We start from the raw sequence: 16044 nt of genomic DNA, 5'->3' as shown, positions 1-16044 counted from the left end.
GGTCTGATCAGGGGGCCAGCCAACTAGCCCTTAGAGACCCTCTGCTAGTCCTGTGTTCAAGAAGGGAACAGGGCTCAAGCAGCAGGGCAGGCCTCTATGGGTTCAAGGCAGCCTTCTGAAATATGCATCAGACCTCTGTAGCAGGCAGTCCTCTGAGATATCTTCCACAGGTCCAGAAAGTGAACTGAAGAGTTTACTGAGGTTTCTATTATTATACCTGGTGTCTTCTTTGAAGTAGGAGAAGTTTCTAGAGTGCTTGGTGTTTACTGCGTCCCGCTCCAAGGCTCCAGCCTCCAGCCTGGCTGCATAAACAATGAGGTAGTATGAAGTCCTTTGGGTGGAAGCAGAGCACAGCCTATTGTAGTAAGTAGTTCTTTATTGCTTGATTAACAAAAAATATTGCAATTAAAACATTAAAATCTTGAATTAAAAAAACACAATTCCCAGTTTCTTCATACCATGTGCTCCTGTACAAGAAGAATTTTTATATGGTCACATGCCTTACTAGAACATTGATACCACATATAAACATCTTTTATCACGAACCCACTGTAATCATAAAACTGATAACATATTATGCTTACATTCCCAGGAGTATACAATACAAAATTAAACATTATGTTACATTGTGCAAATAAGCTATAAAGAGCCTAGGTGCACAAACTAACATTATGGACCAATGTTCAAATGATCAATAAGGTATCTCTATATACTTGGAAGCCTGTTATCTGAAATTACCCGAGAGGCAAAGTTTTATACAAAGTATGCCATTGTGCAAATGAGCACTGAAGGTGCTTCAGTGTTTTCATATACCCTTTAGAGCCCCATTACTATAGTATCTTAGACACAAGATCATTAAAGGTGTCAGCAACCTAAAAACAACCATTATATTTTCCAATTCATTAAAACAAGCCTTAGGTTACAGATACAAGCAATTTTTCAGCATTAGCTAAAATTTTATCATTTGACATAATAATAGGCTCGACTTGCCCGATAGACATAAAATAGGGGCCTGGCGGGCTGATCTTACCCCAGCCTTGAGGAATAGAGGTTTTAAAGTGTGCAGCGTATTTTAAGCAGTTTAGGACAGGCACATTCTATGTGCAGTAAGGTTTCACGTGGCCACCCACACAGTCTACATTTAGTACTTGGCCATTGTTGGATCCAAGTCAGCGTACCCTCCTTGGTTGAATTGATGCCCAATCTTATTTTTAAGAATATTTCTTTCCTTTGAACTTAGAAATGGGCATTCAGATAAGGCTGATTCGCAGAGTCTGGTGTGACTTAATCACTAACCATGCATGTGTTTTTGCCACTAAAGATGTCTTATCCGTATTAAGGGGCCTATTAGGATGGCGGACGGACCTGCGTCCGTCCGCCATCCCCGAGGTGGAGGGACCATCCGCAGGGGCAGCGGCCATCTCTCTGGTGCATTTAGGATGTGACCGCCACCCTGGCGGTCACATCCTGTATTTTTAACCTTGCGGCGGGTGCTGCTTGAAGCAGGACCCGCCACAAGGTAAAAAATGCATGCTTTACATTTACATGCACAAAGCGGCAGGCACCGCGTGGTGCCTGCCGCTTTGTGCATGTAAATGCTGGGGGGTACCATAGGTACCCCCGATGTGCACCCCCACCCCCGACACCCTGGGGGCCCGCAACGGGCCCCCAAACACTAATGACCACATGCTTTTCCACGGCGGAAAAGCCGCCGTGGAAATGCATGTTTTCATGCACATCCTAATATGGCTGACGGTGTCTTGCAGACACCGTCACCAAATAGCCCTCCACACCCCGCGGGTCAGCGGCGGACGGACCAGCCGTCCGCCGCTGGTCCCACCGCAATCCCACTGCCATCCTAATCTGGCGGTGGGTGATGTCTGTGGCCACGGCGGTGAATCCGCATCCTCCAGGCCGGCGGTGGCTTCCGCCGGCACGGGAGATGCAGATTCACTGCCATCCTAATCGGCCCCTTAGTGAGTTGGTTTTAATTATTTGTTTTAGGATTTGTTTAAGACTGAACATTATCAATCTGAGAGCCCTATCTACAAATCAAAACTCCGGAGGCATGTTGAAATGCAGGCTCACCAGATATCTGTATAGGCAGAACTAAGTATTTCATGCCAACAGGTGTTAGCTAAAGAATCAGGGTCAGATGAAAACAAAGATTACACACATTTCGGAAATGATCCTTGCAACAACCATGGACTGTCTTTGGAGGCCAAACTCCAATCTAATTTCTGCTTGGCCAAGTGACCTATGCATCCCAAAGATTGATTTATATGCCTTAGATACTAACAAGTCTAATCATTTTGCATCTTTTCCCCAGTAATAGGTGAACCATATCTAATAGTTGGCTGTAACTGTGCTTTCATAACTTTGAGGAGATGTTCATATCATTGGTATCTCAATGATTTATCTAAGCATTTAAATGTGGGAATTAGGGTTTCGGTTTTTGCCCTTAAATCTTTAAAATGACTTTTGAACGAGACTCAACTAAAATACTCATATATTGATATGTCTTTACCACCTCAATTAGCCCACCTCCAGGCCTCCATGAATTAGTCTTAAATTTTGTCGGGCTGAATTTCATAATTAAATTTTTTTTTAATTCAGTTGCAGGCCATTCATTAGGATATAATCATCAAATGCATTAATCAATCTTCGTAGGTCTATCGGGGTTCAGCTCAGCAAAATGGCCTTGTCTGATTATTGTAAATGACTAAGAAGCACCTCAGCAATTTTTGGAGGATTGGCATTAACACGCTCAAAGTGCTGTAGTGGGTTTGACAAAATTAGATTTAAAAGGCAGGGTGCAAGGAAACAGCCTTCTTTAAGATCATTATGGGTTTTAAGTTTTTGTGACAGAGTACAACCGCCTCCCAACTTGACCTGTACCCAAGTGTTGGTATAGAGGAGTATTATAGTATCCAACAATTTTCATGGAATGGCCCATCCTGTCCGTTTTTTTCCATAGGAAAGCTCGAGGACCTGAATTGAAAGTAGCTTTTAAGTCTATAAAACAGATATATAGATTTTGCTTTTTTTAAGTGCCTGTTCCACTAGTATAATGAGGGCCAGCAAATTGGTACTGGTAGATTGGCCCTTATGAAAACCTGTTTGTTAATTGGGATTATAACTTGCTGCGCTGCCCAGTTTTCCAAATTGATCAATAGATGGGAGGCAAAGACCTTAGTGCCTTCATCAGTTAGGGCAATTAGCCAGTAATCTGCAGGGTTGTTGACAATAGGCTGCACAATGCTTCCTTGCCAGGATACAGGGCCAATGTTCAATGCCAATATCTCTTTGAACACTGAAGTCAACACTTCGGCCCACATGTCAATATTGGTACGGAATATGGTATTGGGTAGCCCGTTTGGGCCAAGAGCCCCATTTGATTGAAGGCAACATAGGAGAATGGCTATTTCAATAGCACTTATAAAATCCAAGTCATTCTCCAAATTAGGGCTGCTCACTTGCTCTATGTGGAACTCACTAGACTTCAAAGTGCAGTGTATACAATTCAGGTCATTCACCAGGTTGGAGCTGCTCACTTTCTCTATATTTCGCTGGCTGATTTTATCACAATTCTAGCACAAGTCTTGCCTATTCACATCTAAATCACACACACCATACAAGTTTGTAATAAACCTTACCCATTCATCTTCCATTATATTAATACTGTAAGCCCTATTGCCTAGCCTTTCAAGGTCATTAATGATATCCAAAACGTTTTTACATTATTTAGTTTAGAGGCATGTAATAATCTGTGCCACAGCCCTGATTTAAAAAGGGATATAGCTAACCAAACTTCTCGTCTATATAATCTTTTTAGGACCGTCATTTTATCCTTAAGTGCATAATAGGATTTCCGGTATCTATGGGAAAAAGCTTCCTGTACTGCTTTATTGAGGGATCGGTTTACATTAAGTAATGGAAATGAATACCATTCATAAGTGGAGGTTAATGATGGATTTGCTTTTCTGTGAGTTAGTGCTCAAAATTTTCCCACCAAGGATGAGGTAATATAATTCCATTTATCTAGCACTGAACCTACCTGGCACTGGTCACCATCCTTTATTATGGCTTCATCAAACTTCATTATTTCTACTTGTTTTTCCGAATGCCATACCCGTCTTTTCAAGTTATATGAAGAATGAACCATATTGAGAAGCTCATTAGATTTGGGGTTACAGCTTATTGGCAGTTGTAGCATTAATATCTGAGGGTTATGGTCACTTTCCAGTCGAAGAGTCAACTTATATTCAAAACATTTTTAGTCCAATTTATCTGAGATAAAGGTGTAATCGATTATTGAGCCATGCTTGGGCTGTTTAAAAGATGGAATTGGCCTTGATTTGCACAAGGATTTTTCCTTTAACAAGAGTAAGCCAAGCTGGTGCAGATTGTTGCAGCACACATTTGTGATACTTATGATATCCCGTAAGATATACAGCTGGGTCACCTTATGTTTCCTCGCACTTAAATAAACATTAAATATTATTATCCTATAGCAGTTGTACTGTAATAGAACAGATTGTAACCATTCCAACTGCAAATCAACTACTTCTACTGTTAGGTTTAATTCAGTGGTAATATAACATGAGAGTCCGCCCTTTACATGGCCTAATTTATTAATACGTATAGCAGGGAGATTAAATTCATTGGACCCAGGCAATGGAATTACTTGTTCTCTCCATGTTTCTTGGAACATTTAAAGTTCAAAGGTATGTAAAAATGAGCGAGTATCTAGATCGGCCAGCAAATGGGCCAGCCCGTGCACATTCCAATAACATATTATCAGTTATATATCTTTTCCTCTGGCAGCAGGCAAGATTCAGTTCCCATCTTCTAAAGGCACATTTGCAAGGGTTTCTGGAAGCCATGTCCAATCCTCAAATGGCGTTTTATTTTTGGGTAACAATTCACAGGTACACACTCCTTTTAATGTATTGGTAATTAGAAGACCTGTATTGCAATGTGATTTGTTCAATGGGCCAGTCGCACATCTGGGTGATGGGATTGACTTTTTACTTTCAACCGTATTTCTTTTTTTCCAATTTTGGGGCTAATGCCTCTAAAATAGAAGGACATTTTGAAGGGGTACAATTCTTAACCTGAATGCCCCATTCCATACAATAAACGCTTGAGCATACGATTTTATTTACATATTTTGATTTGCAAGTAGGGCTGCACCCTGCTCCACCACCCCATTCTGCCAATGATGTTCTATCCAGGCACAATTCCTCTATTGTGTGACTTTTTGGGAGGAATAAACAAAGTTCAACTGCCAACTACACCCAGTAATGGGACCCGGGATGAGGCAGCAAGCACAAAATAGCTAAGGCAGGAAAAAGCCAACTTTCTAAAAGTGGAATTTTTAAAAGTGTAACTTTAAATCCGACTTTAGCAGTTTATGGGTATTTTAAAATAACAATTTCATAGACACCAAACATGAAATCTTTATTGTTCCCAGTCGCAAGTTAGCACATAATAAATGTAATAAGGCAACCCAATGTCATCTTATGGGAGAGGTAGGCCTTACAGTAGTAAAAACTAATTTAGGAGTTATTTACTACCTGGACATGCAAGACTTAAAAGTACATGTCCAACCTTTTAATTACAAAGCACATTGCCCTTTGAGCTGCCTATGGCCTACCTTAGGGGTGACTTCTATCTAATAAAAGAGGGGGGGGGGTTTAAGGCTTGGCAAGAGTTTTTTCTGCCAAGTCGAATTAATGGTTTAAAACTGCATTCAGGCTGCAAAGGCAGTCCTGGGATATGTTTCAAGGGGCTACTTAAGTGGGTGGCACAATAGGTGATGCAGGCCCACTAGTAACATTTATCTTACAGGCCCTGTGTATTTGGTATACCACTTTACTAGGGACTTGTAAGTAAATTAAATATGCCAATCTGGTGTAAACCAATGTTACCATGTTTGAGGGAGTGAGCACAAGCACTTTATCACTGGCTATCAGTGGTACTTAAGGCCAACAAAAAACAATTCCGCAAAAATAGGAACGGTTAAGGCAAAATATTTGGGGGTAACCCTGCAGAGAGGGCCAAGACTTAACATTTGGTTTTACCGGATGCAATTCTGCATGCAGTTACCACTTGCTATGAGCAAACAATGAAGGGAGGGGTTCGACAGGATAGGAGAGTGAAGGGGAAATTGAGTCATGTCAGTGGGGCATCTTGCCAGAAAAAAAGGACAAGATATACTTGGGACAAAGCTTAGCTGCTGTTGCAGGAAAAGCTGTATATGATTTTACCAGCTAGATTTTTCTGCCAATTAAATCAGGTCCAGTGTCCTGGCATACAAGAAAAACAGGTGCAGGAACACCTGGCTCGTGCTGATCCGGCGGAGCAGTACTTAATCCATGAATGCAATTCTGCCTGACTTGTCATCAGGACTTTCTCTTTTATCACTACTTAAGGAAGCACCAAACAAGCTAATGATTCCTTGAACCTCTTGGTCCTGAGTTTTAACCATGGGTTGGGCACTCAAATAACCACTATGTGATTTCAGTCACTTCACTCTAAGCCTGTTCTTCAATTATATGTCCCCATTAAATGAACTGAACCCCACATGTGCAATACTGTTCTATATACTGCACCTCGTACTGGAGATTTCACTACTGAAATGAAGGTTCTCTTACCAAGCTCTCCTACCTATAGAAGCTATATCCTTGTTACGTCAAATAGCAAAATGATATGTTAATAAAACGGGTAAGTGTTTTTTCTTTACCTGTTTGGTGCTTTTTTTAAATATATTCCTATCCTCTTATTACTAGTTTTGAATATTTTACATTTGCCTCTACATTTATTCCATGGTTAGCATCTCTGTGCTTCCTATGCCTGTTTCTATAAAATCACTTTACCCTTTTGAGTTTTTTCCTGCCTTTCATATGCCTGTGACAACTTATCAACAGTCCCTTTCACCTGTTTTCTTTCAGCCCAACACCTAGTTTTATAGCTGCAGCTTTCAGCCAAGGGGCAGCAAGACAAAATTCTACAAGTCACAATGGGACTGAGCTTGACACTGCTTATACGGATAAGGAAGGCCTTCCAATATATAAAGATCTATACTTTTTCTGTATATACTATACCAAAGTAAGGTATAGTGTGCACAGAGTCCTGTGGATCACCAAAGGTAGGCAGAGGTTGAAGTATACAGTACCTTTCTCTCTATTTTGTGGTAGTGTGGGCGAGCAGTACGGCCTTCTCAGAGGGTAGTGCTAAGCATTTATTGTACAATCCAGGCAACAAATGATTTCACGCACTCAAGGACAGAACTTTTACCAATTGGTTTGTATAAGTATATTATCTAGTTATATTTATTTTCTAGAACCAAGCCAGGCCTGGTACAGGTTAGTATGGAAATACTTTGCAAGCATAAGCAGTTTAAATACAGTTTGGATGCAGTGAATTAGTTCCAGTAGAATTATTTTGCAATTACTTTCAGTAGCGATTGGTGGTTGGAGTGCTGCCAGGCGGTGACGTGGGGAGGGGGAAGGGCAGGGTGAGGGGTAATCAACTACTGAATACGGACAAATACGGGTAAGTAAACATAAAAATAAATAAAACGAATTTCGTTGTGTGCACTGCATCGCCAAATGTAATGCAGTGCCCGCAACAAAAATTGTTTTATTTATTTTTATGTGTATTTGTTCGTATTCCGTAATTTACTACCCCCCACCCTGCCCCTCCCCCTCCCCACATCACCGTCTGGCAGCACTCCTACCACCGACCGCTACTGATTATTTTTCTTACACAGCCAGGTATCTCCAGATACAAGGCTGATGCATTTCCTGAGGGAGAGAAAAATTAGTCAATGCGTTTTGCAAACTAAATACAGTTTAACAGTATTACTCACCAGCCACATTTAGTCCTGAAAAGGCAGAACTGAGTAAACGGGTAGGATTTGGTCAAATGGGTACTCGAGTGGCACCGCCAGCAGCACAGAGGCAACTGGGTGCAGAGTGCAGGGACCATACGTTAACCAATGGGCTAAGCACAGTCGTGGGTTGGAGGACTGGGGTTAGCAGGCCATGAGATTGGGAACAAAAAGCTCCTGTGGTCGGTTTCAGTTTCGGTTTCAAAATGCTTTATTCGGTTTGTACAAGTACAACCATATAGCAACATTCATGGATACAATTGAAGTCACTTTTGTAAAAGATTAAAGAATGATGAAACTTGCTAAAACAATTACATTAATTCAGCCAATCAAGTTAAAAACCTAAAATAGAAAATAATCACTAAATGTAGCGTCAATTTAAACGTAAGGTGCAAGGCATGCCAAGTGGGGTAGTACTAAACAAGAAGCCTATGCTGGACGTAAAGTGCAGTAATATGTGCAAAATGCAAAAATTGGACATAGTATTTAGCAGCAATTTAGCAAATTAGTGCAAAGCATATCACATTAATATACCGTAGAATAATCACTTATATGTAGCAGCCGTTTTAAACGTTTGATGCAGAGCATGCAAGTAAGATGGTACTAGACAAAAGGCCTATGCTGGGCATAAAGTGCAATAGTATGTGCAAAATATGCAAAAATTGAACGTTGTATTTAGCAGCAATTTTAAAGTCTAGTGCAAAACATGCCAAGTGAGGTAGTACAAGTCGAAGAGAGGCCTAAGCTGGGCATAAAGTGCAATAGTATGTGCAAAAATATGCAAGGGTAACTAAAGTGCAATGTCTATAAAATCTCTTACGTATTTTAGCAGCAATTATGTACAAAAAGTTTAAAAAGTATAAGTCCAGAGAGGTACAGAACCGAGGGAACAATCGATACCCGGATCTAAAAACATAATAATAACCAAAGTTCATGTATAAGAGAAATGCAAAAGGTTTGGCAGTAGCTCACAGTTGGTCAATAGGTGTCTTTCCCAACGGAGATCATATAATGATTGATTTCCTGTGCCCGATGCATTTAAGAACATAGGTGGCTACACGGTAACACACATTTGGGGACGACAGGTCAAACAACAGTTGCATTGCAGCTCTTATGTCACACGTACTATATTCTAAAAATAGTTGCTTTAGGTAAAACTTTCTAAAACCAGTATAAAAGTTACAAAGTAGTAAAAAGTGGCAGATACTCTGTTTCGATTTCCCATCGCATGGGCACGGGCAAGACCCCGGCTTCTTTACAGTAGGGAAGGCCACCAGATGGTGGACTATACCCAGCCTCAGGCGTGCCAGAACGAAGCGATGGGAGTTAATACTGACAAATGTAAGGTATGATGGGAATCCTGTGCTTAAATTATATTCCAGGTACAATTTAAAAGTACTTTGTGTAGCATACCCCTTCATTCTAATCCCTTTTGCATGATCCATGTAGATGGATTTAAGGTCACGCTTCGTTAAAACTGATTCTGTTGGGGGGTCTTTAAAAATATCTTGACCAAAAAGGGAATTATACCAGTGAAAAATGTGTTTTAGCCAAGGGATTTTTAAGTGCTGGTCCAATTTAATGCAGTCTAAAATTATTTCCTGGGTAAACTTGGTTTCATCTTTGGCCCAAATGGATCGCCAGAGGGAGAGGGGGCGTAGTGCAATCAAGTCTGTGGCTTGGTGTATGCCCAGCTCCCTATGAATGATTTCGTTGGAGGCTGAAGCAGGAAGACATAATAAGCGTTTAAGGTACTTGTTTTCTTCCTGCTGAATGGAGAGGGCGATCTGCGAGTTATATCCCCATATCCCTGCTCCGTATAGAGCAGAGGACATGCACCTGGAGTTATAAATAGAAATCATCTCCCTTATTCTACGCCCCCCTAGTTTGGAAGCGAATCTGAAGATGCAGTTTGTATTTCTAATCATCTTCATGCCTATACAGGATTGCTTGTTTACCCATCTCCCATCCCCTGAGAAAGTAATGCCTAAGTAACAGAAATGTTGCACAGACTCAAGTTTATCCCCATCAAGGAAGAATGGCTTACTTTTCTTTAATTTCTTCCCACAGGTCATAGTCATAGTCTTGCCCTTATTAATTTTAAGTTTTCTGCCCTTAATAAAAACATTAAATTTGTCGATTAGCTTTTGGAGACCGTTCGCGGTCCTGGAAATCAGGACCGCGTCGTCCGCGTATAAGAGGACGGGTATTTGTTTACCATTTATCATAGGGGCATCAGCAAAAGACTCTTGTAGGGACTGATCGACCTGGTTTATAAAAAGGGAGAACAGCAAGGGTGCGAGAACACACCCTTGCCTAATCCCTCTACCTATTTTAAAAAAGGGGGTGCATTCTCCGTTTGGTCCGAATCTAACTTTACTTGATAAGCTGCTATACATTCTGGCCAGCAAATGAATGATTTCGGGGGGTGCGCCCATAGCAAGTAATGTTGGCCAGAGCAGTGTGTGTTCCACTAGATCGAATGCTGAGCTTAGATCGGCAAAGCACATGAACAAATTCCCTTCCTTTGCTTTTGTGTACTTGCCGATGATAAGCTCAAGGTTCACACACTGCTCCATGGTTCCTATGCCCCTACGGAACCCGTACTGAATTGGTGACAGGACATTATTGTCCTCGACCCAGGACTCTAATCTTCACAGAAGCACGCGACTCAGTATTTTTAGTGACGAGTCCAAAAGGGAAATTGGGCGGTAATTACGTGCTTCGGCCCTTGAACCTTTTTTGAAAAGTGGCACCAATATAGATTGACCCCATGAGGTAGGTAGTTCGTCCTCAATAGCAGCATTGAAATAGCGTGTTAAAATAGGGGCCCATAAATCAATCTTGGATTTAAAAAAGTCCACAGGGACCCCATCTGGGCCTGGGGCTTTCCCCCCCTTGCTTTTCTCTATCGCATCCCGCACCTCATTTAAAGATACTGAAAACAATAATTTCTCCCATTTAAAATTGATTGGCATTACAGTTAGAACATTAGGATCTGAGGCCAAAGTACTATCAAAGGAACAATCAGAGTTAAAAATCCCAGTGAAGTGTATAATCCAGTCTTGACAGCTGACATGCGAAGTAAGTTCGGGAATGTTGTCGTTCTTTAAGAACGGGCTGTTTACAGTGTCCCAGAAGAGTTTGTCTTTTGTTTCCGCAGCCTGATCTAATTTAGCCCATGCCTCGTCCTGTAGTTCTCTCTTCCGAGTGGCTAGTGCGATTTTGTAATTGTAACGCTCTTCCCTTATCTTACAGGGGTCTCTCGGTTTGGCATCTAGCGAAATTTTTAGCCTTTTTAGTGACTGGGCACAATTATCATCAAACCACACTGTCTTAACTTTTCTTGGCTCCCGTGATTTGCGTGTCAATGATTTCTCGACGGTTTGTGTAATGATTAGAAATTTAGACAGCAAAGTTTCTGGGCATGGTGTTGGGGATAGACAGTACTCCACTTCTCCATAGCAGTTAGTAATTACATTGGTGACAATTTTGGCAGGGTCAACTTTTGTTCATTTCACCCTCATCCCAATTGGCCTTCCTACGGAGATGTTCTGAATAGGTTGACCATAGGAGTTCCTTTTTGACCCCCAGCCCAATAATTCGACAGATACACTGTTGTGGTCACTGACCGTTTGTTCAATTACCCAAACATTTATGTATGTTGCAGAGCCGGATACGATGATGTGGTCTATAAAGGATTGGCTATTCCTTCCATGGAATGTTGGACATCTGACATTGTTTGCATTCATATTAGATTCAAGAAGTTCCAGATCATATTTAGCCAGTAGGTTATTCAAGGCACTACCTAGGATGTTGTGCGGAAAATGATTGAAAACACATGTAGTTTCCCTTCCTGAATATTCCTCCCTATGACCACAAGCCCCTTTAAGTGCGTAAGTGCACGTTTTGATGCTAAAATCTCCGGCCCATAGGATTACAGCTGGTTTAGAGGAGCTTAATAACATTGCATCGATGGCCTGCTCGATATCAGAGATAAACAACCCCTGTCTGTGGCCGGCGATGTTGTTGTAAAAGTTCACTATTATTAAGTCTTTAGGTCCATTATGGGCCACACGCAAAACAGAAGCATAGTCTCCCAAAACTGCATGGTTACTGACCCAGAACTCGGTCAATGTTGTGGATAGCAGGGTCACTAACCCCCCCTTGGCTCGGCCAGCCTGCGAAGCCACAGCCAGCACGTTGAAGGAGGTATATCCCTCGACATATACTTCAGCTCTGTCCCAGGTTTCTTGTAGGCATATGATGTCATAGCCTTGTTTAAGGAAGTCATCCCATGCAGGTGTATTTACCTTGGAAGCTAGGCCCGCTATGTTCCACGTGATAACCCTCAATGAACTTTCCCTGGATACATGAGGTGGAATAATTTCTGTTGTGGCTGGCGGTGGTATTTGGTCGCCTAGGTGGTTTACAACAGTACAGGTGCTGTTAACTATCATAGACAGTTCATTAGGGCTGATTATAGGGTTCTCTATGGGAGGTTCATTTGCAGGAGGGATTTCAACCGGGCAGGTGCAAGTGGTGTTGACTGTCATGGTTAGATTGTTTGAACTTAGGGCAGAAGTGTCTATGTGAGATTCACTTTCACTTTCTCCAACAAGTGTATCCGGGAGTCAGTCGTTTTCATCGAGGGAGTTGAACACCTGGAATCTGTTTGATGTTGGAACAGCGAATTGACCAAAGATGTTATTTCCAGACCCGATTGTATTGTGGTAATTGAGGTAGTTGGGGTTAGGCATTCTGTACAATTCCATAGGTGGTTGTGGAACATGCTGATTGCTAAAAACATGAGGGGTCAAAGGGTACGAAGGATACCCAGCTAATTGTACAGGTGCCTGCTGTGCAGGTGGGTAAGGTGTATTAGTTGCTCTAGGATGTTTAAAATTCTGCACCGGAGTCTTAAACCCCACCAGATTTCTATAAAAGTAATCCAAAGGAAACAGGGTTGTGTTGTAGTCATTGTCAGAAGGGATGGGCGCGTTCAAGATGGAGTCTCGTGCCCATTCAGTGGTTTTGTAATTTATAATTACACAATCCCCGTTTATTTCCTTTTTACTAGGGCCCACCCACCCTACCCTTTGAGTTGAAATAATCTGGCCTGCACCACTTAAGGGGAAACCACAATTATGGACAAGCCAGTGTAAAATTTTGTTTTTGAGGGTTTCGCTGTTTTCGAATTGGGAGGGTTTGAGTTTTGGTACATTGGCAAGAATTGCTACCAAAGGCCTGCTTTCTGGTGGGAGATTGATCACGGCGGGGATAATATTATTATAGTAGCTACGCGCCGGTGGGTTCCTGCTTACTGGGGTATAGTCCTTGGGCACCTCCCCATTTACTCTGTGAGAGGTGGATGAAGATGGGCCGTTGGTAACGCCACTTTGTAAATTTGTGGTTTTACCGGTAGGTGCTGGGGGATTCGTATTTCTCACAGGTGGAGCCTGTGGTTTAAATACAATATGGCCAGTCGTATTGGCCTTATTCACGGTCGGTACATTTGGGATGGGTTGGGTAGTTTGTGTAATTTGTGGGCCTAGGTGTTCAAGGATATCTAATTTAGCTAGGCCCAGTTTTTCCAGATTTTCCACCTTTTTACCTATTTGCTCGAGTTTGTCATTTAGGGGAGCAATGAGGAGCTTCATAGCATCCATAATTTGGACCAGTATGGGCTCCATATTAACTGCAGGTCCTGGATTTGGCACCGGCTGTACACTTCCATTAGATTGTTCTGTGGGGGGTGTTGGTAAAATGATCTTCTTTCTTTTGCCCTTATGTTTCATTCATCCCCTAAAGGGGACCTGTAGTTTCCTAATATGAGTGCGTCTGGTTCTACGATGGGCAGTGCCCCGGTTGGTTGTACTATTATCGCTGCTATTATTGACTAGATCTATTGTATGCATAGTGTCTGCGTTATCGCAGTTAAGCAATGATGCGCTAGGCGCAATACTAGGGCCCAGTTCCTCGGGTGATGTAACATTGATCTGTAGATTAGGGGTTAGGGACAGACGACTGTCCCTATCTTGGGATATTGTGGGGGGTATGGGAATGTCTTCTGTGGGTGGGGGCACAGTTCCTGGAAGGCCTGTGCAAGATTGCATCAGAATGGAGTCGTTTGATAATGCTGTCATGTTAATGTTATATACAGTGCTGTCATCAGGTTGTGGTGTGCGGTGAATTAGACATGCGCTAGGTGGTAGAGACAGTCGTCTCTCAGTGTTTTCGATGGCATTTGCTACCACTACGATTGTCTGTTGAAGCATGCGATCAATAGCAGTTAGCGTTGGTAACGGTGTTTTAGTTTGAGCGGTGGTCCTTGCAACCGAACGTGTATTAATAGGCGTTTTTTTAACCATGTTCTTAGTGGTGGGTTTAGAAGCAGTTGGAGCCATTTGCAATATGTATTAAATCACACAACGTATTACCTTGGTGGTCACTGCGAAATTGGCCAGGGGGTAGTGCCCAGCCCAGTCTCCTCAGGCCTCTAAGGGCCGCAGAGGGCCCGCCCTTTGCCCGGGCTTAGCCCCGGGCACGGCCCCGCGCGCGGTCCCGCGACGCGGGAAGGCCGGCCCCTTAAGCAGCGCCTCCGGGCGCCAAGCCTCTACGCGACTTCCGCTCGCGTCGCGGAGGCTGCTGGGAGTTGAAGTCTCTACTCCCCCTGCTCGGCTGCAGGCCCGGTGGTGGAGGGCTGCAGCGGGGGGAGGAGACAGCAGGCAGCAGGCGCGGTGGAGGAGGCACTGGGTCCCCGTTCTGTGAGGCAGAGGAGTCACCTGGGTCCCTGGACGCTAACAGGCAGGCTGGTGGATGGTCCGGCGTGCAGGTAGGCTCGCGTGCTGTAGTGCTGTGACCGACACCCGCTCCCCAGCAAGGCCGGCCCCTTAAGCAGCGCCTCCGGGCGCCAAGCCTCTACGCGACTTCCGCTCGCGTCGCGGAGGCTGCTGGGAGTTGAAGTCTCTACTCCCCCTGCTCGGCTGCAGGCCCGGTGGTGGAGGGCTGCAGCGGGGGGAGGAGACAGCAGGCAGCAGGCGCGGTGGAGGAGGCACTGGGTCCCCGTTCTGTGAGGCAGAGGAGTCACCTGGGTCCCTGGACGCTAACAGGCAGGCTGGTGGATGGTCCGGCGTGCAGGTAGGCTCGCGTGCTGTAGTGCTGTGACCGACACCCGCTCCCCAGCAAGGCCGGCCCCTTAAGCAGCGCCTCCGGGCGCCAAGCCTCTACGCGACTTCCGCTCGCGTCGCGGAGGCTGCTGGGAGTTGAAGTCTCTACTCCCCCTGCTCGGCTGCAGGCCCGGTGGTGGAGGGCTGCAGCGGGGGGAGGAGACAGCAGGCAGCAGGCGCGGTGGAGGAGGCACTGGGTCCCCGTTCTGTGAGGCAGAGGAGTCACCTGGGTCCCTGGACGCTAACAGGCAGGCTGGTGGATGGTCCGGCGTGCAGGTAGGCTCGCGTGCTGTAGTGCTGTGACCGACCTGCTCCTGTGGTCGAAGCAGCAACGACAGCACCAGCTGCACAGGGGCTGCCGGTTGTAGGATGCAGTTTTGGCTGATGCAGATTCGGTCGCGGTTCACTCTGAGTTGGTCAGCTGCTGTTGAGGCAAATGGGGCTTTGGGAGTCATCGACCTGTAACCGCAAGTGTGAGGTGATGGAGTCAGTTGGACAGTCACAATTGCTCTTTCTGTACCTCTTCGGTTATGGAGTCGATCAGGGTGTCGCCTTCGGTTGCTCTTGAGGGGACCTCATAGTTGTTGGCTGCAGGCTTGATTTGGGAGCTTGTGGAGGTTCAGGAGTCACTGGGATTCAGGCGCTGGTTGGACCTCCTAAGGGTGTTGGTTCACTCAGGCTCGGGGCGCCGGGAGAGGAGTGTCAGAGTTGTTTACTTTCGAGCATGTCCGGTTCTCACGGCAGACAAAGGTCAAGCAGGGCTCTGGGTTTTCGAGGACTGCTGGCTGAAGGCACACCGAGGTTCTGTTGGAGGTGTCTGAGGTCGGGAGAGGCCGGTAGGACCGGTGCCAAGTCAGTTGGTGTCCTCTTCTTCTTCTCTCCACACTGCTGTTCAGACCTTCCTCTTCTTGCTTCTTCTTTTCGGCTCTGGTCTCAGGAAGCATGGTTCAGAGTTGGCCCTGAATACTAAATTTAGCA

The sequence above is a fragment of the Lissotriton helveticus genome, chromosome 12, assembly GCF_964261635.1.
Source record: "Lissotriton helveticus chromosome 12, aLisHel1.1, whole genome shotgun sequence".
Taxonomy (NCBI): Eukaryota; Metazoa; Chordata; class Amphibia; order Caudata; family Salamandridae; genus Lissotriton; species Lissotriton helveticus.
The sequence above is the reverse complement of the archived record's forward strand: the minus strand, read 5'-3'. Positions refer to the sequence as shown.